The following is a 23541-nucleotide window of genomic DNA, read 5'->3' on the forward strand; positions in this document are numbered from 1 at the left end:
CACAACTAATCTTCTCCTTTCCCCCTTCTGATGACCAGGTGGCGAATCGCATCTCTGCATGTCTGGCAGACATATCAGTGTGGATGACGGATCACCACCTCAAGCTGAACCTCGGCAAGACGGAGCTGCTCTTCCTCCCGGGGAAGGACTGCCCGTTCCATGATCTCGCCATCACGGTTGACAACTCCATTGTGTCCTCCTCCCAGAGCGCTAAGAACCTTGGTGTGATCCTGGACAACACCCTGTCGTTCTCAACCAACATCAAGGCGGTGGCCCGTTCCTGTAGGTTCATGCTCTACAACATCCGCAGAGTACGACCCTGCCTCACACAGGAAGCGGCGCAGGTCCTAATCCAGGCACTTGTCATCTCCCGTCTGGACTACTGCAACTCGCTGTTGGCTGGGCTCCCTGCCTGTGCCATTAAACCCCTTCAACTCATCCAGAACGCCGCAGCCCGTCTGGTGTTCAACCTTCCCAAGTTCTCTCACGTCACCCCGCTCCTCCGTTCTCTCCACTGGCTTCCAGTTGAAGCTCGCATCCGCTACAAGACCATGGTGCTTGCCTACGGAGCTGTGAGGGGAACGGCACCTCAGTACCTCCAGGCTCTGATCAGGCCCTACACCCAAACAAGGGCACTGCGTTCATCCACCTCTGGCCTGCTCGCCTCCCTACCACTGAGGAAGTACAGCTCCCGCTCAGCCCAGTCAAAACTGTTCGCTGCTCTGGCCCCCCAATGGTGGAACAAACTCCCTCACGACGCCAGGACAGCGGAGTCAATCACCACCTTCCGGAGACACCTGAAACCCCACCTCTTTAAGGAATACCTAGGATAGGATAAGTATCCCCCCCCCCCCTTTAAGATTTAGATGCACTATCATAAAGTGACTGTTCCACTGGATGTCATAAGGTGAATGCACCATTTTGTAAGTCGCTCTGGATAAGAGCGTCTGCTAAATGACTTAAATGTAAATGTAATTCCCTTTTTCATTGGAGTAACATGAAGTTCTCCCCATCTACAAGTTAGTTTTCCAGCCAAATATTGACTTTGGGATATGATTATTAAGCAATTTCCACAAAACTTCAAATTACTTCACTCAACAATTATTTTAAAGATGTTATAAGACCCAGTAGACCCCCAAGGTCTTGGAACCGATTATGCAAAGAGATAATTGCTATGAAGATTTTTTTTTTTAAATTAAATTGGTTTGACAAACCTATAAGTTGTTAACTACTGCTCAGTGCAAAAGAATACATTTGCTGACGAGGCCGCAAAGATCCAGAGCAGGAAGCCTTTTTCCTTGTGCTCAGGTGGGCGGGAGGTATCGCTCTCTTTATTATCACAGCTAATGGTGTTCCAGATCTGTCCTCAATTATAGAGGCTGAGATGAACAATTAATTAATAATTATTGTGATAGATAAATTGTGCCACGTTCAGCAGTTCCCGGAGATGGAATGAAAGGAAACACAGATACAGGGTATTGACCAACAGTGGCCCCTCTTTCTCTCTCTCCATGTAGAGTGTAATTTCAGGTTCACACCCAGATATGTCCAGTGTCTCCTAGCCCCTCTTAACTGCCAATGCATCACATGGAGTCTGGGTGTTTGCTGATTTACTATGTGTAAAGCCATTGTTGCTTAAAGAGTGTGCAAAAAAAAGGATATTCATCGCTCTTTTCCTCATAGAAAATTGTTTTTTCCTTTTAGGTAAAATGTACAATGCCTGAAATATGATACATGAACAAAGTACTTTTGAGCAGAGGCTGAATTGTATAATTTTCCCATAAACTTGGAGCATTTAAGTGTAGAAAGGAGGAATTATATGGCTATGAATGGCTTCCTTAAGAGTGATATCACTTCTCTGAACAAAAGAGTGAGGCTCTGCAATGAGCCTGGAGTGCGGACTTAGCTCGATTGGCCATTTCCCTGGCGTCCATTAAGGTCACAGAACTGCGCCAGCATGTAGGAGAGTGCATGAGTGACAACACAGGGCCAAAGACCAATGGAGCACTTTTCCGCAAACCTCGTTAAGTCTGAAATCACAAAAAAAATAATAGCTATTAAATTAATTGCAGTCATAATCTCGTAAAATATGTGTCTAAAAATGATATGCAGTTCGATTAACACATAACATGGGTGTCAAATCTGCAATAAAACCCTGATCAATAAAACAATAACCATGTTGTTAAAAGCAGTCATTGAAAGGTGTTGCGGGGGATGTGTTCCAGGGGTGAGCAACCCTTTTAATATAAACGGATTTCATCTTTCCACTATGTCACCTAAATCACCTCAATGTTTGTGTATACAATTATAATAAGGTAATAAATTGGAGCAATGGATGGATTACGAATGCTCTCTTCGACCCCATATATCAGGCTTTGTCAAGGGCCCAGAAAATGTATGTCTAACAATCTGTTGATTACAGTGTGGTGTAAGGAAAGCTCAAGAGAGGGAAGATTATGTCTGTTGCAGGATAAAACATTTTTAACATATTGTTGTGTTTAAATCAATACGTTTTAAATGAGCACTAACGACTGCAATTCATTTGACTTTAAGAATCTATATTTTAAAAGTTAGTGCATGTATCCTGATTTAATGAATGGTTTCATATTTTTTCCCCTTGGCACTGACTATAACGTCTAAACGACTGGTCTTTTATCTTGAAAATGGGTGAGAGAAGACAGGGTTTATTTGGAGTGTTGAGAACATGATAACGTTTAAGTCGAAGGGCATATTTGTATTAAAGACAGAGGAAGAAACGTCATGAGTGGATCTCCATACAGTTGCGCCTGCTTCCTCACCACGTAAAACAAATGTTCCATGCCCCTTGAGAGATAGTTTTTTTATCAGTGTGTTTATATTAAATCATTTGAGTTGGGATGTCAATTTGAAAATGAAATCGTCTCTGCCAGAGACTCATTCAAATTGGAAATTAATGGTATGGCAATTAAAAGCCGGGTACAGTATTTGGCAAAATTATGATAATGATTGTAGCTAGAGGTGTGAATATTGCAGGGAATGGCTATTAACACCAGCACAGCATTTCAATTGGAAAACGTCAGTGTGTTTCAGCAGTATCAGCAGCAGTGTCACACTTGTTTGGATGATTCTCATCTGATCTATTCTCTAAAGCATGTCTCTCCTCACTTCAAAACATGGCTGAAATAACCCTTCCACTCTTTGCCCTGCTATTTACCAGAAATCAGATGACAGCTTTGTATTCCTCTTTCCTCACCAACAAAGCAATTAAAGCTATAATAGTGTATGTCAACCTAACATATGTATATTTACTTCTATTACAACAAAATACAATTTGTGTCCTTCCATTACTGACACCAAGCAAACAGCCTTTTGTAATTCTGCCGTATGAACGTGTCTGCTCTCGTGCTGGAGTGCAAATGTAAGGAATGGGTCCCATATAGTGTACTGGTAATTGAGTGATTTATCAGCTCGTGTTGCGAATAGCTATAGGCTAAGTGTGGTTGAGATTCACAATTACCAACAGACACAACATGGTGTTTGTCTGCTCATGATTAATGCACTGCATCTGCAGCTAGGGCTGTAGTTTTGAAACTGAAGCTGTTGGGTGATGGAGGATTCCTGTGAGATTCTCCCCCTCTGCTTGTTTCACACACTGCTCTCAGCCAAATTGGATGATCAGTGGGGGAGTTCAACCACTCTGAGGCTTTCACTGATTTTGCCTTTAGGTTTGAAATTCACTCAGATTGAGAACTCTTCCATCCAGGGAGTGACTTTTTCAATTGAACATTAAGTGGGAGTCCAACAAAAACAATTCTGAGACCGTAATGTTGATTCTGTTTCTGAAAATCATTCATCCATAAGGGTTAACCATGCCCACACCTTTCCACTACCCCTCATGAACAGGGACTTGTCTCAATTGTAATAGATTTTGAACTAAGGCAATGATATGCTAATGGTGTGTTTCCTTTAAATGCACATGACAAATGTGGTGAAAGTGCATATAAAGAGGAACCTCGTCAGAGTACTGTTATGAACTACACTATGTATACAAAAGTATGTGGACACCACTTCAAATTAGTGGATTTGGCTACTTCAGCCACACCGGTTGCTGACAGGTGTATAAAATTGGGCACACAACCATGCAATCTCCAAAGACAAACATTGTCAGTAGAATGGCCTTACCGAAGAGCTCAGAGACTTTCAACGTGCTAGACAATCTGGACCCTTTCTTTATAAAATTATCCGCCGCCATTGTTGCAACCACTATTACCAGTCTGTTCAACCCCTCTTTCGTATTGTCCGAGATGCCTAAAGATTGGAAAGCTGCCGCGGTCATCCCCCTCTTCAAAGGGGGTGACACTCTAGACCCAAACTGTTATAGACCTATATCCATCCTGCCCTGCCTTTCTAAAGTCTTTGAAAGCCAAGTTTTAACAAACAGATCACTGACCATTTTGAATCCCACCGTACCTTCTCCGCTGTGCAATCCGGTCTTGGGTGCACCTCAGCCACGCTCAAGGTACTAAACAAAATCATAACCGCCATCGATAAAAGACAGTACTCTGTGCAGCCGTCTTAATCGACCTTGCCAAAGCTTTCGACTCTGTCAATCACCGTATTCTTATCGGCAGACTCAATAGCCTTGGTTTCTCAAATGACTGCCTCGCTTGGTTCACCAAATACTTCGCAGACAGAGTTCAGTGTGTCAAATCGGAGGGCCTGTTGTCCAGACCTCTGGCAGTCTCTATGGGGTACCACAGGATTCATTTCTCGGGCCAACTCTTTTCTCTGCAAATATATCAACAATGTCGCACTTGTTGCGGGTGATTCCCTGATTCACCTCTATGCAGACGACACCATTCTGTATACATTTGGCCCTTCTTTGGACTCTGTGTTAACTAACCTCCAAACGAGCTTCAATGCCATACAACGCTCCTTCCGTGGCCTCCAACTGCTCTTAAACGCTAGTAAAACCAAATGCATGCTTTTCAACCGTTCGCTGCCCGCACCCGCCCACTCGCCCGACTAGCATTACTACTCTGGACGGCCCTGACCTAGAATACGTGGACAACTACAAATACCTAGGTGTCTGGCTAGACTGTAAACTTTTCTTCCAGACTCATATCAAACATCTTCTGTCATGCAGGTGAAAGAGGACCCAAAAGCGACTTGGCGAAAACAGAGTCTTTAATCCAGTAAAGTAACTACAATCAAAAAACACAACTTTCACTCGAAATGACGAGGACAAACTGGAGACTCGATCTTGAACAGCAGGTGAACAGCAGGTTGCCTCGGGAAGGCACTTGAACCAGACAGACTCAGACACCTGCTCACCACGCAGCATCTGAGGAAAACACGACACGACAGGGCGATACACAAACACAGCACGGTGAATTCTAGACAAGGAACCGACAGGGCAGAAACGAATAACAAGGAGAGAAATAGGGACTCTAATCAGGGAAAAGGATCGGGAACAGGTGTGGGAAGGCTAAATGATGATTAGGGGAATAGGAACAGCTGGGAGCAGGAACGGAACGATAGAGAGAAGAGAGAGCGAGAGAGTGAGAGAGGGAGGGGAGAGAGAGGGATAGAAAGAGGGAAAGAACCTAATAAGACCAGCAGAGGGAAACGAATAGAATGGGGAGCACAGGGACAAGACATGATAATAAATGACAAAACATGACAGTACCCCCCACTCACCGAGCGCCTCCTGGCGCACTCGAGGAGGAATCCTGGCGGCAACGGAGGAAATCATCAATGAGTGAACGGTCCAGCACGTCCCGAGACGGAACCCAACTCCTCTCCTCAGGACCGTAACCCTCCCAATCCACTAAGTATTGGTGACCCCGTCCCGAGAACGCATGTCCATGATCTTATGTACCTTGTAAATAGGTGCGCTCTCGACAAGGACGGGAGGGGGAGGGAAGACGAACGGGGGTGCGAAGAAAGGGCTTAACACAGGAGACATGGAAGACAGGATGGACGCGACGAAGATGTCGCGGAAGAAGCAGTCGCACAGCGACAGGATTGACGACCTGGGAGACACGGAACGGACCAATGAACCGCGGAGTCAACTTACGAGAAGCTGTCGTAAGAGGAAGGTTGCGAGTGGAAAGCCACACTCTCTGGCCGCAACAATACCTTGGACTCTTAATCCTGCGTTTATTGGCGGCTCTCACAGTCTGTGCCCTGTAACGGCAAAGTGCAGACCTCACCCTCCTCCAGGTGCGCTCACAACGTTGGACAAACGCTTGAGCGGAGGGAACGCTGGACTCGGCAAGCTGGGATGAGAACAGAGGAGGCTGGTAACCCAGACTACTCTGAAACGGAGATAACCCGGTAGCAGACGAAGGAAGCGAATTGTGAGCGTATTCTGCCCAGGGGAGCTGTTCTGCCCAAGACGCAGGGTTTCTGAAAGAAAGGCTGCGTAGTATGCGACCAATCGTCTGATTGGCCCTCTCTGCTTGACCGTTAGACTGGGGATGAAACCCGGAAGAGAGACTGACGGACGCACCAATCAAACGACAGAACTCCCTCCAAAACTGTGACGTGAATTGCGGGCCTCTGTCTGAAACGGCGTCTAACGGGAGGCCATGAATTCTGAATACATTCTCGATAATGATTTGTGCCGTCTCCTTAGCGGAAGGAAGTTTAGCGAGGGGAATGAAATGTGCCGCCTTAGAGAACCTATCGACAACCGTAAGAATCACAGTCTTCCCCGCAGACAAAGGCAGACCGGTAATGAAGTCTAGGGCGATGTGAGACCATGGTCGAGAAGGAATGGGGAGCGGTCTGAGACGACCGGCAGGAGGAGAGTTACCCGACTTAGTCTGCGCGCAGTCCGAACAAGCAGCCACGAAACGGCGCGTGTCACGCTCCTGAGTCGGCCACCAAAAGCGCTGGCGAATAGACGCAAGAGTGCCTCGAACACCGGGATGACCAGCTAACTTGGCAGAGTGAGCCCACTGAAGAACAGCCAGACGAGTGGAAACAGGAACGAAAAGGAGGTTACTAGACAAGCGCGCGGCGACGCAGTGTGCGTGAGTGCTTGCTTAACCTGTCTTTCAATTCCCCAGACTGTTAACCCGACAACACGCCCATAAGGAAGAATCCCCTCGGGATCAGTAGAAGCCACAGAAGAACTAAACAGACGGGATAAGGCATCAGGCTTGGTGTTCTTGCTACCCGGACGGTAAGAAATCACAAACTCGAAACGAGCGAAAAACAACGCCCAACGAGCTTGACGGGCATTAAGTCGTTTGGCAGAACGGATGTACTCAAGGTTCTTATGGTCTGTCCAAACGACAAAAGGAACGGTCGCCCCCTCCAACCACTGTCGCCATTCGCCTAGGGCTAAGCGGATGGCGAGCAGTTCACGGTTACCCACATCATAGTTGCGCTCAGATGGCGACAGGCGATGAGAAAAATAAGCGCAAGGATGAACCTTATCGTCAGACTGGAAGCGCTGGGATAGAATGGCTCCCACGCCTACCTCTGAAGCGTCAACCTCGACAATGAATTGTCTAGTGACGTCAGGAGTAACGAGGATAGGAGCGGACGTAAAACGTTCTTTTAGAAGATCAAAAGCTCCCTGGGCGGAACCGGACCACTTAAAACACGTCTTGACAGAAGTAAGAGCTGTGAGAGGGGCAGCAACCTGACCGAAATTACGAATGAAACGCCGATAGAAATTAGCGAAACCTAAAAAGCGCTGCAACTCGACACGTGACCTTGGAACGGGCCAATCACTGACAGCTTGGACCTTAGCGGAATCCATCTGAATGCCTTCAGCGGAAATAACGGAACCGAGAAAAGTAACGGAGGAGACATGAAAAGAGCACTTCTCAGCCTTTACGTAGAGACAATTTTCTAACAGGCGCTGTAGAACACGTCGAACGTGCTGAACATGAATCTCGAGTGACGGAGAAAAAATCAGGATATCGTCAAGATAGACAAAAACAAAGATGTTCAGCATGTCTCTCAGAACATCATTAACTAATGCCTGAAAAACAGCTGGCGCATTGGCGAGACCAAACGGCAGAACCCGGTACTCAAAATGCCCTAACGGAGTGTTAAACGCCGTTTTCCACTCGTCCCCCTCTCTGATGCGCACGAGATGGTAAGCGTTACGAAGGTCCAACTTAGTAAAGCACCTGGCTCCCTGCAGAATCTCGAAGGCTGATGACATAAGGGGAAGCGGATAACGATTCTTAACCGTTATGTCATTCAGCCCTCGATAATCCACGCAGGGGCGCAGAGTACCGTCCTTCTTCTTAACAAAAAGAACCCCGCCCCGGCCGGAGAGGAAGAAGGCACTATGGTACCGGCGTCAAGAGACACAGACAAATAATCCTCGAGAGCCTTACGTTCGGGAGCCGACAGAGAGTATAGTCTACCCCGAGGGGGAGTGGTCCCCGGAAGGAGATCAATACTACAATCATACGACCGGTGAGGAGGAAGGGAGTTGGCTCGGGACCGACTGAAGACCGTGCACAGATCATGATATTCCTCCGGCACTCCTGTCAAATCGCCAGGTTCCTCCTGAGAAGTAGGGACAGAAGAAACGGGAGGGATGGCAGACATTAAACACTTCACATGACAAGAAACGTTCCAGGATAGGATAGAATTACTAGACCAATTAATAGAAGGATTATGACATACTAGCCAGGGATGACCCAAAACAACAGGTGTAAACGGTGAACGAAAAATCAAAAAAGAAATAGTCTCACTGTGGTTACCAGATACTGTGAGGGTTAAAGGTAGTGTCTCAAATCTGATACTGGGAAGATGACTACCATCTAAGGCGAACATGGGCGTAGGCTTCTCTAACTCTCTGAAAGGAATGTCATGTTTCCGAACCCATGCTTCGTCCATGAAACAACCCTCAGCCCCAGAGTCTATCAAGGCACTACATGTAGCACCCGAACCGGTCCAGCGTAGATGGACCGACAAAGTAGTACAGGATTTTGATGGAGAGACTTGAGTAGTTGCGCTCACCTGTAGCCCTCCGCTTACAGATGAGCTCTGGCTTTTACTGGACATGAATTAACAAAATGTCCAGCAACTCCGCAATAGAGGCACAGGCGGTTGGTGATCCTCCGTTCCCTCTCCTTAGTCGAGATGCGAATCCCTCCCAGCTGCATGGGCTCAGTCTCTGAGCCAGAGGAGGGAGATGGTTGCGATGCGGAGCAGGGAAACACCGTTGATGCGAGCTCTCTTCCACGAGCCCGGTGACGAAGATCTACCCGTCGTTCTATGCGGATGGCGAGAGCAATCAAAGAGTCCACATCTGAAGGAACCTCCCGGGAGAGAATCTCATCCTTAACCACTGCGTGGAGTCCCTCCAGAAAACGAGCGAGCAGCGCCGGCTCGTTCCACTCACTAGAGGCAGCAAGAGTGCGAAACTCAATAGAATAATCCGTTATGGACCGTTCACCTTGGCATAGGGAAGCCAGGGCCCTAGAAGCCTCCCTACCAAAAACTGAACGGTCAAAAACCCGAATCATCTCCTCTTTAAAGTTCTGGTACTTGTTAGAGCAATCAGCCCTTGCCTCCCAGATAGCTGTGCCCCATTCTCGAGCCCGGCCAGTAAGGAGTGAAATGACGTAAGCAACCCGAGCTCTCTCTCTAGAGTATGTGTTGGGTTGGAGAGAGAACACAATCTCACACTGCGTGAGAAAGGAGCGGCACTCAGTGGGCTGCCCGGAGTAGCAAGGTGGGTTATTAACCCTAGGTTCTGGAGGCTCGGCAGGCCAGGAAGTAACAGGTGGCACGAGACGAAGACTCTGGAACTGTCCAGAGAGGTCGGAAACCTGAGCGGCCAGGTTCTCCACGGCATGGCGAGCAGCAGACAATTCCTGCTCGTGTCTGCCGAGCATGGCTCCTTGGATCTCGACGGCAGTGTAACGAGCGTCTGAAGTCGCTGGGTCCATTCCTTGGTCGGTTCCTTCTGTCATGCAGGTGAAAGAGGACCCAAAAGCGACTTGGCGAAAACAGAGTCTTTAATCCAGTAAAGTAACTACAATCAAAAAACACAACTTTCACTCGAAATGACGAGGACAAACTGGAGACTCGATCTTGAACAGCAGGTGAACAGCAGGTTGCCTCGGGAAGGCACTTGAACCAGACAGACTCAGACACCTGCTCACCACGCAGCATCTGAGGAAAACACGACACGACAGGGCGATACACAAACACAGCACGGTGAATTCTAGACAAGGAACCGACAGGGCAGAAACGAATAACAAGGAGAGAAATAGGGACTCTAATCAGGGAAAAGGATCGGGAACAGGTGTGGGAAGGCTAAATGATGATTAGGGGAATAGGAACAGCTGGGAGCAGGAACGGAACGATAGAGAGAAGAGAGAGCGAGAGAGTGAGAGAGGGAGGGGGAGAGAGAGGGATAGAAAGAGGGAAAGAACCTAATAAGACCAGCAGAGGGAAACGAATAGAATGGGGAGCACAGGGACAAGACATGATAATAAATGACAAAACATGACATCTTCAATCCAAAATCAAATCTGGAATCGGGCTTTCTATTTCGCAACAAGGCATCCTTCACTCACATCGCCATAATCACCCTAGTAAAACTGACTATCCTACCGATCCTCGACTTCGGCAATGTCATGTACAAAATAGCTTCCAATACTCTACTCAGCAAATTGGATGTAGACTATCACAGTGCCATCCATTTTGTTAACAAATTGCCTTATACCACCCACCACTGCGACCTGTATGCTCTCGTCAGCTGGCCCTCGCTACATATTCGCCGCCAGACCCACTGGCTCCAGGTCATCTATAAGTCTATGCTAGGTAAACCTCCGCCTTATCTCAGCTCACTGGTCACGATAACAACACCCACCTGTAGCACGCGCTCTAGCAGCTATATCTCACTGGTCATCCCCAAAGACAACACCTCCTTTGGCCGCCTTTCCTTCCAGTTCTCTGCTGCCAGTGACTGGAACAAATTGCATAAATCACTGAAGCTGGAGACTTACATTTCCCTCACTAACTTTAAACATCAGATATCTGAGCAGTTAACCGACCACTGCAGCTGTACATAGTCCATCTATCCACACAATCTACCTACCTCATCCCCATATTGTTTTTATTTACTTTGCTGCTCTTTTGCACACCAGCACCACTACTTACACACCATCATCTGCTCATCATCATCTGCTCATCTATCACTCCAGTGTTAATCTGCTAAATTGTAATTACTTTGCTACTATGGCCTATTTATTGCCTTACCTCCTCATGCCATTTGCACACACTGTAGATAGACTTTCTTTTTTTCTATTGTGTTATTGACTGTATGCTTGTTTATTCCATGTGTTGTTGTTTCTGTCGCACTGCTTTGCTTTATCTTGGCCAGGTCGCAGTTGTAAATGAGAACTTGTTCTCAACTAGCTTACCTGGTTAAATAAAGGTGAAATAAATAAAATAAACATTTTTAAAAGTGGCATCGTCATAAGATGCCACCTTTCCAAAAAGTCAGTTCATCAAATGTATGCCCTGCTAGAGCTGTCCTGATCAACTGTAAGTGCTGTTATTGTGAAGTGGAAACGTCTAGGAGCAACAAAGGCGCACCCGCAAAGTGGTAGGTCACACAAGCTCACAGAATGGGACCACTGAGTGCTGAAGCAAGTAGTGAGTAAAAATCATCTGTCCTCAGTTGCAACACTCGCTGTCGAGTTCCAAACTTCCTCTGGAAGCAACATTAGCACAAGAACTGTTCGTCGAGAGCTTCATGAAATGGGTTTCCATGGCCGATCAGCCTCACACAAGCCTAAAAATGCCAACCGTCGGCTGGAGTGGTGTAAAGCTCGCCGCCATTGGACTCTGGAGCAGTGGAAACACGTTCTCTGGAGTGATGAATCACGCTTCACCGTCTGGCAGTCTGACAAATCTGGGTTTTGCGGATTCCAGGAGAAAGCTACCTAGCCCAATGCATAGTGCCAACTGTAAAGTTTAGTGGAGCAAGAATAATGGTCTGGGGCTGTTTTAAAGCTACAGCACACAATTACATTCTAGACGATTCCGTCTCCAACTTTGTGGCAACAGTTTGGGGAAGACGCTTTCCTGTTTCAGTATGACAATGCCCCCGTGCACAAAGCGAGCTCCATGCAGACCTATCTAACACCTTCGGGATGAATTGGAACGCAGACTGCAAGCTAGGCCTAATTGCCCAACATCAGTGCCCGTCCTCACTAAGGCTTTTGTGGCTGATTGGAAGCAAGTCCCCGCGGCAATGTTCCAACATCTAGTAGAAAGCCTTCCCAGAAGAGTGGAGGTTGGTGTAGCCCCAAAGGGTGGACCAACTCCATGTTAACGCCCATGATTTTGGAATGAGATCTTCAACGTGTAGGTGTCCACATACTTTTGGTAATGTAGTGTATGTTGAAGTGGCTGTTCTAGATAATGGATGTAATTAATGGATGAAATGTAACTATTTGGTCAATTCTATTGGAAGGTGATCCAATCAATCCACCTTTTCAATGCTTGTAAAGATGTTCTTAACATATACAAAAAGGTTAATCAACATAGACACCTTCATAGGGCTCTGTCTCATGTTTTACCTAAGGTAGATTAAACCCAAGAGCTTGAGCCCGAGAAAGAGATGAGAATTGCACATACATTCTTTAACAGATTCACTGGTCAATAATTGAATGAGTGATGTCCATTGTTCAATTACCTGCATTATCTGTGGATAGTCCTCTCATTAAAAGGCTAGAGAGGAAGGAGTATAATTAAAAAGATATGCGGCGCCAGCATGAGCATTTAATGATCACGCTGCTTTTGCCTGATATACTCTCCAGGAGCAGTGAGATCATCATACTGGATGGAATGGAGGGCAGGCAGGGGAACCCACCCAGACCTGTAGCACCAGACCTAGCCCTCTACTTACTGACTGGGACCCAAGCCACAGTACACAACTGGGCCTGTATGGGGCTGTTTCCATGGCTACAACCACAGGGTCGTGTAGTAGAGGGTTTACAGTATACTGAGAGTCTACTGTTAGTCAGGGCATATACCTGTGGTGAAAATGCCCAAGTCAGGTAGAAATTATTTGCACCATTAAGCACGTGAGTGCTCCAAGAAACACTAGCTTCCTCTTCATGGTGAAGTAGGGCTTTAATTAGTGCAATCTGAATGAATAACACAAGTGCAATTTGGTGGAGGGGGGCCTGCTGCTTTAAGATAGGTATTTTTTCTCTCTCTAGTGGAGCACATCACACGGTCAAGTGTATTCTTGCACAGTGTGTCTGGTTTTACTGTAAACAGACTTATGTGTTGCACAGAAAACTGAGCTCTTGGAAGAAAGGGTTCCAAAAGGGTTCTTTGGCTGTCCCAATAGGAGAAACCTTTTTAGTTCCATGTAGAACCCTTTTTCATTTCCAGGCAGAACCCTTATTGGTTCCAGGTAGAACACCCTATGGAAAGGGTTCGTCATGGAAACCAAAAGGGTTCTACCGGGAACCAGAAAGGATTATTCAAAGGGTTCTCACGTGGGGACAGCCAAATAACCCGTTTAGGTTCTTGATAGCACCTTTCTTTCTAAGAGCGTGAAGACCAGGATGCTTTTATATTTATTGGACGCTGTCCAAGAATCAGTGAGTCGTTGTCTTGGTGATGTAACAGCTGACCAAGTTTGGGCCTATCCTCTCATTAAGGGCTCCAGTGTAGTTTTTTAATAGTGCTGTTAAGTACTGCTGGACTTGATTTTTGCTGTTTATAAAACTCCATAATTGGTGTAAATGTTAGTTGAAATGTTTCCAGCCGGCTGGCGAGGCCCCAGAGACAGCTCTGGTTTGCGAGGGGAAGGGTGGGGAGCGGTGTTTGATCATGAACCGTGGTGAGGCGGCCCGGTCAGTGCCTGAGCCATGGCCAGGCCTGAGTGGGCACCAGCAGAACAAACAGAGACAGAGCACCAATGGGCGGGCACACTGAACCTCAGTGACACTAGTTGAGCTTCAGTAGACCCACACCCTGGCATATACAGTGCATTCGGAAACTATTCAGACCCCTTGACTTTTTCCACATTTTGTTACTTTATAGCTTTATTCTAAAATTCATTAAATAGATTTTTCTCCCTCATCAATCTACACACAATACCCCATAATGACAAAGCAAAAACAGGTTTTTAGAAATGTTTAGAAATGTATGAAAAATGAAAAACAGAAATATCACATTTACGTATTCACATTTAAGTATTCAGACCCTTTACTCAGTACTTTGTTGAAGCACCTTTGGCAGTTTTTACAGCCTCGAGTCTTCTTGGGCATGACGCTACAAGCTTGGCACACCTGTATTTGGGGAGTTTTTCCCATTCTTCTATGCAGATCCGTTCAAGCTCTGTCAGGTTGAATGGGGAGCGTCGCTGCACAGCTATTTTCAGGTCTCTCCACAGATATTCGATCGTTTTCAAGTCTGGGCTCTAGCCGGGCCACTAAAGGACATTCACAGACTTGCCCCAAAGCCACTCATCCATTGTCTTGGCTGTGTGCTTAGGGTCGTTGTTCTGTTGGAAGGTGAACCTTCGCCCCAGTCTGTCTTGAGCACTCTGGAGCAGGTTTTCATCAAGGATCTCTCTGTGGGGCCTCCCGGGTGGCACAGTGGTTAAGTGCGCCAGCTGTGCCATCAGAGTCCCTGGGTTCGCGTCCAAGCTCTGTCGTAACCGGCCGGAACCGAGAGGTCCGTGGGGCGACGCACAATTGGCCTAGTGTCGTCCGGGTTAGGGAGGGCTTGGTCGGTAGGGATGTCCTTGTCTCATCGCGCACCAGCGCGTGGCGGGCCGGGCGCAGTGTGCGCTGGTTGGGTTGTGTATCGGAGGACGCATGACTTTCAACCTTCGTCTCTCCCGAGCCCGTACGGGAGTTGTAGCGATGAGACAAGATAGTAGCTACTACAACAATTGGATACCACGAAATTGTGGAGAAAAAAGAGGTAAAAAATAAAATTAAAATAATAATACAATTTTTAAAAAAGGATCTCTCTGTACTTTGCTCCGTTCATCTTTACCTCAATCGTGACTAGTCTCCCATTCCTTGATGCTGAAAACCATCCCCACAGCATGATGCTGCCACCACCATGCTTCACCATAGGGACGGTGCCAGGTTTCCTCCAGACATGACACTTGGCATTCAGGCCAAAGAGTTGAATCTTGGTTTCATCGGAATCTTGTTTTTCATGGTCTGAGAGTCATTAACTGCCTTTTGGCAAACTCCACCCGGGCTGTCATGTGTCTTTTAGTGAGCAATGACTTTCGTCTGGCCACTCTACCATAAAGGCGTGCTGCAGAGATGGTTGTCATTATGGAAGGTTCTCCCATCTCCACGGAGGAAACCTGGAGCTCTATCAGAGTGACCATCGGGTTATTGGTCACCTCCCTGACCATGGTCTTTCTTCACTGATTGCTCAGTTTGGCCAGGCGGACAGTTCTAGGAAGAGTCTGGTTACTTCGACCTCATCAAATCAAATCAAATGTTATTTGTCACATACACGTGTTTAGCAGATGTTATTGTGGGTGTAGCGAAATGCTTGTGTTTCTAACTCCAACAGTACAGTGATATCTGAAAATGTACAACAATACACACAACCTAAAAGTAAAATAATGGAATTAAGGTATATATAAATGTCAGGATGAGCAATGTCGGAGTGGCATAGACTAAAATACAGTAGAATAGAATACAGTATATACATTTGAGATGAGTAAAGCAAAAATATGTAAACAGTATTAAAGTGACTAATGTTCTATTATTAAAGTGGCCAGTGATTTCAAGTCTATGTACAGTAGTACCAGTCAAAAGATTTGGCACACCTACTCATTATTTTTCTATTTTCTACATTGTTTTAGATGATTCACAGTAGACACCCTTTGCCTTAATGACAGTTTTTCACACTTTTGGCATTTTCTCAACCAGCTTCATGAGGTAGTCACCTGGAATGCATTTCAATTAACAGGTGTGCCTTCTTAAAAGTTAATTTGTGGAATGTCTTTCCTTTTTAATGCATTGGATCCAATCAGTTGTGTTATGAGAAGGTAGGGGTGGTATACAGAAGATAACTTGGTAAAAGACCAAGAGAAATGACAGTCCATCATTACTTTAAGACATGAAAGTCAAGTCAATCCGGAAAATTTCAAGAACTTTGAAGTGCAGTCGCAAAAACCATCAAGCACTATGATGAAACTGGCTCTCATGAGTGCCGCCACAGGAAAGGAAGACCCATAGTTACCTCTACTGCAGAGGATAAGTTCATTGGAGTTACCAGCCTCAGAAATTGAAGCCCAAATAAATGCTTCACAGAGTTCAAGTAACAGCCACATCTCAACATCAACTGTTCAGAGGAGACTGCGTGAATCAGGCCTTCATTAAATCAAATTGTATTGGTCACATACACATGGTTAGCAGATGTTAAATAATACTTCCTGACGGGCCGCCCCCAGGTGGTGAGGGTAGGCAACAACATCTCCTCCCCGCTAATCCTCAACACTGGAGCCCCACAAGGGTGCGTTCTGAGCCCTCTCCTGTACTCCCTGTTCACCCACGACTGCGTGGACACGCACGCCTCCAACTCAATCATCAAGTTTGCGGACGACACAACAGTGGTAGGTTTGATTCCCAACAACGACGAGACTGCCTACAGGGAGGAGGTGAGGGCCCTCGGAGTGTGGTGTCAGGAAAATAACCTCACACTCAACGTCAACAAAATTAAGTAGATGATTGTGGACTTCAGGAAACAGCAGAGGGAACACCCCCCTATCCACATCGATGGAACAGTAGTGGAGAGGGTAGTAAGTTTTAAGTTCCTCGGCATACACATCACAGACAAACTGAATTGGTCCACTCACACAGACAGCATCGTGAAGAAGGCGCAGCAGCGCCTCTTCAACCTCAGGAGGCTGAAGAAATTTGGCTTGTCACCAAAAGCACTCACAAACTTCTACAGATGCATAATCGAGAGCATCCTGGCGGGCTGTATCACCACCTGGTACGGAAACTGCTTCGCCCACAACCGTAAGGCTCTCCAGAGGGTAGTGAGGTCTGCACAACGCATCACCGGGGGCAAACTACCTGCCCTCCAGGACACCTACACCACCCAATGTCACAGGAAGGCCATAAAGATCATCAAGGACAACAACCACCCGAGCCACTGCCTGTTCACCCCGCTATCATCCAGAAGGCGAGATCAGTACAGGTGCATCAAAGCTGGGACCGAGAGACTGAAAAACAGCTTCTATCTCAAGGCCATCAGACTGTTAAACAGCCACCACTAACATTGAGTGGCTGCTGCCAACACACTGACACTGACTCAACTCCAGCCACTTTAATAATGGGAATTGATGGGAAATGATGTAAAATATATCACTAGCCACTTTAAACAATGCTACCTAATATAATGTTACATACCCTACATTATTCATCTCATATGCATACGTATATACTGTACTCTATATCATCTACTGCATCCTTACGTAATACATGTATCACTAGCCACTTTAACTATGCCACTTTGTTTACATACTCATCTCATATGTATATACTGTACTCGATACCATCTACTGTATCTTGCCTATGCTGCTCTGTACCATCACTCATTCATATATCTTTATGTACATATTCTTTATCCCCTTACACTGTGTATAAGACAGTAGTTTTGGAATTGTTAGTTAGATTACTTGTTGGTTATTACTGCATTGTCGGAACTAGAAGCACAAGCATTTTGCTACACTCATATTAAACACCTGCTAACCACGTGTATGTGACAAATAAAATTTGATTTGATTTGATTTAATATGAGTGTAGCAACATGATTGTGCTTCTAGTTCTGACAGTGCACCATGGTCAAATTTCTGCAGAGAAACCACTACTAAAGGACACCAATAATAAGAAGAGACTTGCTTGGGCCAAGAAACACGAGGAAATTACATTAGAACGGTGGAAATCTGCCCTTTGGTCTGATGAGTCCAAATTTTAGATTTTTGGTTCAAACCGCCGTGTCTTTGTGAGGCGCAGAGTAGGTGAACGGATGATCTCCGCATGTGTGGTTCCTACCGTGAAGCATGGAGCAGGAGATGTGAGGGTGTGGGGGTGCTTTGCTGGTTACACTGTCTGTGATTTATTTAGAATTCAAGGCACACTTAACCAGCATGGCTACCACAGCATTCTGCAGCTATACGCCATCCCATCTGGTTTGCGTTTAGTGGGACTATCATTTTGGTTTTCAACAGGACTATGACCCAACTCACCTCCATGTTGGGTAAGGGCAATTCGACCACGAAGGAGAGTGATCAGATGACCTGGCCTCGGCAATCACCCGAGCTCAATCCAATTGAGATGGTTTGGGATGAGTTGGAACTCAGATCGAAGGAAAAGAAGCCAAAAAGTGCTCAGCATATGTGGGAACTCCAGGTATTCCAGGTGAAGCTGGTTGACAGGATTCCAAGAGTGTGCAAAGCTGTCATCAAAGCAAAGGGTGGCTACTTTGAAGAATCTAAAATATATTTTGATTTGTTGAATTTTGGGGGGGGGTTATGATGATTCCATATGTGTTATTTCATAGTTTTGATGTCTTTACTAATATTCTACAATGTAGAAAATAGTACAAATAAAGAAAAACTCTTGAATGAGTAGGCGTGTCCAAACTTTTGACTGGCCCTGTATATGGGGCAGAAGCCTCTAAGGTGCCGGGTTACGCAACCGGGTGGAAGCCACCTACTGATGGCTTGGTTTTTGCTCTGACACTGTCAACTGTGGGACCTTATATAGACAGGTGTGTTCCTTTCAAATCACGTCCAATCAATTGAATTTAACACAGGTGGACTCCAATGAAGTAAAAACATCTCAAGGATGATCAATGGAAACAAGATGCACCTAAGCTCAATTTCGAGTCTCATATCAAAGGGTCTGAATACTTATATAAATAAGGTATTTCTGTTTTTTTATTTTTAATCCATTTGCAAAAAAAATAATCTAAAAACATGTTTTTTGCTTTGTCATTATGGGATATTGTACTGATTAGTAAAAAGATTTTTTAAATACATTTTAGAATAAGGCTGTAACGTAACAAAATGTGGAATAAGTCAACGAGTCTGAATACTTTCTGAATGCACTGTATCTCCAAGAAGATCCACAATGTGTTTCTGATATGTTTGAAAAGTGTTAAGACTTCTCACAGAAAAGTATGCCTGTAACATTGTGGTAGTAGTTTGTTTTTGTACAGAATCAATAGCATGTCATTACACTGTTAATGTCTATCACATTGCATGCCCGTCCTTGTCCAACCTGCAGTTGCAAGGTTGATTTAATTGTAGCTACAGAGCATGTGTGTACAGTATGTGTTGTGTACTGTTGCACAGTAGATGGAGTGTCAGAGTGTCAGGAGTGTCTCTTCAAATTCTAGGTTCAACTTACCCAAACCGACACAAAATAAATATTTTTCAGGAGATGGAAATAGTCTGTATTTGATAACCAGCAGTTAGGACTACCTACCGCTGTAAATAGTTTGGTAATTTGTGTAAAAAATGATTTGATGTGCAGTATTTCTATCTCACTGCACTCACTCTAACACCTTCTCCCAGTGATGACAACCTCTTGCAAATTCAGAAGGGCTTCCAGTTATTTAAACAAGACTGCTGCACACAGGTATGTCTGCCAGTTGAAGCCATGTGATTGACAACCAGTCATTGTGGAGGGAATGAAAAAAGATTGCTGTTTTTTGTCCTCATGGATTTCTCCTTTGGCTTTGTCTTTTGGACTCTCAACTTTTCAGAGAGCAGAGTTCTGTCTCAAAGTTGAGCGCTCAGGCCAAGGATTTTACTTAACCTATTTTGAGATATGGACCGCGGGGTGAATTCATAAAAGAGCAGGCTGTTGGACAATTTGTCTTTTGACAGAAGGGAACATTGGAAACCACCAGAGGGTGGTCAGCGGTGAGTGGCCCAGGCCTGCCCGGGGCGGTACCTGCAGGCTACTTCGCTTCTTGATTTGCTCAGAACGAGGACAAAGCATACTGTAGGTAACTGCAGCATGGCCACGGGGACGGGCCGCCATCTGGCCCTGGCTAGGGAATAGGGTGGTGTGGGCGGCAGGCAGCCTGGTGTCAGGACGGCTCCATCAGGTCTGTTTGTGAACAGATGTTCTGTGGTGGGCTGAGGCTGAGGCGCACTCTCAATGGGCTCTGGAGGGATGACATGCCTATCAGTGGCTGGAGAGTTCCAGGGGAGCCAAAGACTTTGACCTTGAGGCTGGAGCATGTCAATGCCTGTCTCCCAGCGAAATACATAATGCCCTTGAAGAGTTTGAAACACTTATCTGATTGTATTTCAAACAGAGGCCAGATTCTGTTAATACGTTTATCTCAATTCTACATACATAGCTGTTTAGCTATGAATCTTAGTTTGGATGTGCTTGATGAAATTTACAGTAGAAATGTGATTAATTCTCAGTAAAATCAGGCAACTGCCCAAGAGTTAAGTTCAATTTATCATAATTGAAGGGTGTTATAAGAGATGTTCTGCTATAAAATAATTTCCCCATGTTCTTAGTGTATTCTGATGCCCCATGGAACAGAGCAGAGGACAGAATAAATTGCAAGGGTAAGAGTATCAATATCCCGTATCTCCATCAACCGGATCTGAGCGATCAATAAGTGTTTAATCAGTCAATGATATGCCATTAATGTAACACCCTGCAGGTAGACCCATCTCCAAGCACTTCCCCATGAAAATACCAGGCCGTAGGAAATGTATCAATTGGAAAACGTCAGATCAGAAAATGTTGTTTTTATGTGGGGATGTAAAAATCAACAAAACGTCCACAGATAATGTGAGATGGAGCACACAGAAATCAGCTTAGATTGTTCCGGAATCAGTGGTAGAAAGTGTGCTATTTTTCCATTTATTTTGGGCAATTCTATACATTTTCCCATGGAGCTAAGAGAACATTTTGCAGTGTGAAAGCCATTTTCCTGCATTGCTACACATTTGGCCATGGCTAATTCTGTGTTATTATGCTCAAACATTATAACAAAACCATTGGAGACTCCAATTGTGGCCCCTGGACATATAGCCATGTATTTTTTAGTAGACGTTTGATGTAGATTAATTTCATTTTGGAATTTTTCAGAATAAATGCAAAAATGCTGGTGTGTCACCTGTAGAGATAATCATTTAGACTAGAGGGATAGAGTGTCTCCCTGTGCTGTCTGTAGTAACCTGTTGACTGACATCCCACTGAACAAATACCCATCTTCTCCCTGCGTCTGCCCTCTTATTATTTATTCAACAAATTTGCCTGTCTTCTTGCTGACAACAGTCATATTTGTAACACCGAACACTGCACAGCAAAAATGTTTATCACTTTATAAACTAAAGGCTGATGTTTTATTTATGTGCAATGACGAGAGAAAACAGAGCTGAAATGATGTTTACCTAATAGGCTGAAAAGAAGAAACCAACATAATATTAGGGTTTGCTGGCGACCAGGCTTGTAATTCCTGGTGTCAATATTTGAATTGCTGAGGGAAGTACTGCAGACACGGAATGTATCGGAGTTTAGTCCATCATCTATAAAACTAACATCTGTTGAAGCATACATTCAGTTTAAAAATAACTGTTCAGAGATCATCGGGTAAAGTATAGTTAACCAGATGTCGTTTTAAAGTGCCAGATGGAACAATGAAAGCGGGATTGAAAACTAGAAAGCTCTATGAAAGGTCAGATCAATTAAGAAACCTGCATTGGCTGCCATATGACAATTAAGGCACGTTTAAAGCATTGAGCGATGGGGCAGTGGAGTGGCTGTCGCAGGGAGAACATCTTGGGGGCATAAAACCTGTGTGCAACGGGAAGCTGCATTTACACCAGGTCAAGGTTAATGACCCGCATAGATAATCCTGATAGAACGTCTCACAGCGTTGCTGACGACCTTTGTCCATCAGTATTAAGGGGCCAATAAATTATAGAAGTGACTTTAAGTGACATTGAGATTTACTCTACTCTAATGAGAGGGAGAGAGAGAGAGAGAGAGAGAGAGAGAGAGAGAGAGAGAGAGAGAGAGAGAGAGAGAGAGAGAGAGAGAGAGAGAGAGAGAGAGAGAGAGAGAGAGAGAGAGAGAGAGAGAGAGAGAGAGAGAGAGAGAGAATACAGACCTATTATTTGATCATACAAATAATACACTAATTAGACTCTCTGATGATTTTTTGTGTTTGTTACATGGACAAACATTTTTGGTGTAAAAGATTTTCTCTGAGGCAACCAGAATAATGTTCCTTCGTTTTTTTTTCTGTTTATTTATTTTAATAATCTAACTCTGGTTTCACAAAGACACAATACTGTATATCTAGAGTAATAGTGGTCCATGAACCACCAAATTGTATAATACTGAGTATGGTTCCCACTTGTTTGATCAACAAGTATCTAGGTCATATGATTGTACCAGACAAACAAACTAGAAACGTACTGATATTGTTGGACATTGTTTGTTAGTGTTGACGTGAAGAAAAGTAGATATTTATTGCCTATTTTTGTTCTTATTTGAGAAGAAGTCCCAAGTTCATTGGTGTCCCTCATACTAGTCCTTCAGCAGCACCTGGGACTCCACACACACCACCAGGGGGCAATATTTACATTGTCTGCGTTCTCCCCAGGCACACTGATTTACATTGATGTTTTGTATTTGCATGTGTGAGTGAAAAGCTGTTAAGTTTGTTCATTTACAATGTAACATGCAAAAAAGTGTTAACAGAAACCATGATAGATTGTTCCCTTTGCTGATGACCCACCACACAGTTTGCCCGTTCCCCATTGTGGTCACATGAACTGTGTTCGATTTACCAGCAATTATGTTAAATCGACCATCGCCACACGCCAACAGTGACCTCCCTCTACTTTCCTCCGAAGTGTTTTAAATGCTTATCTGTACTTTTACCATTTTTTTAAAGCAACATCTGTTTTCTTTCCCTCACAAACTTATTTAGCCATTGTTCTGAGTGGTCAAGGTGTTCTGAGTGGTCAAGCTGTTCTGAGTGGTCAAGCATGAGTTTGTGCTGCATGGCACATAAACTCATAAGGGGGAAAAAAACCAAAAAAACAATTCTCCCTTAACACTCTGCACAACTCATTAGAATTTCAAAGAAAATTTGTTCAGTTGTTCCTTAAAAATTATGCTGTAAGCACTTTGGCAGTGTGCAAACGGAATTATTCATTGAATAGTGATAATATAAATGCAGTAGTGACAGAATTTCATATACTTCTGGAATTTAACTTTATTTACTACAAAAAAATTATAAAATATATATATATTTTTTTTAAATCTTAGGGCTCCATAAAATGATTCATTTGAACTCTGCTATTATATTGAGAATGATATATGTTGAGTCTGCTAATGTTTCCATTGGAAAATACAGTTTTAATTATAGATAAGCCTAACCTGTGATAGCATCAACACTAAGCTATTACAGGGTAATATGAAGTGCTTATGTTGTTATACTGTCATTTTCCGGATAACAATTTTACCCGGTTTCTAATGTTTTCTTATTAAGATAAAACTCTGAAAATAA

Source organism: Oncorhynchus gorbuscha, linkage group LG18, assembly GCF_021184085.1.
Source record: "Oncorhynchus gorbuscha isolate QuinsamMale2020 ecotype Even-year linkage group LG18, OgorEven_v1.0, whole genome shotgun sequence".
Lineage (NCBI taxonomy): Eukaryota > Metazoa > Chordata > Actinopteri > Salmoniformes > Salmonidae > Oncorhynchus > Oncorhynchus gorbuscha.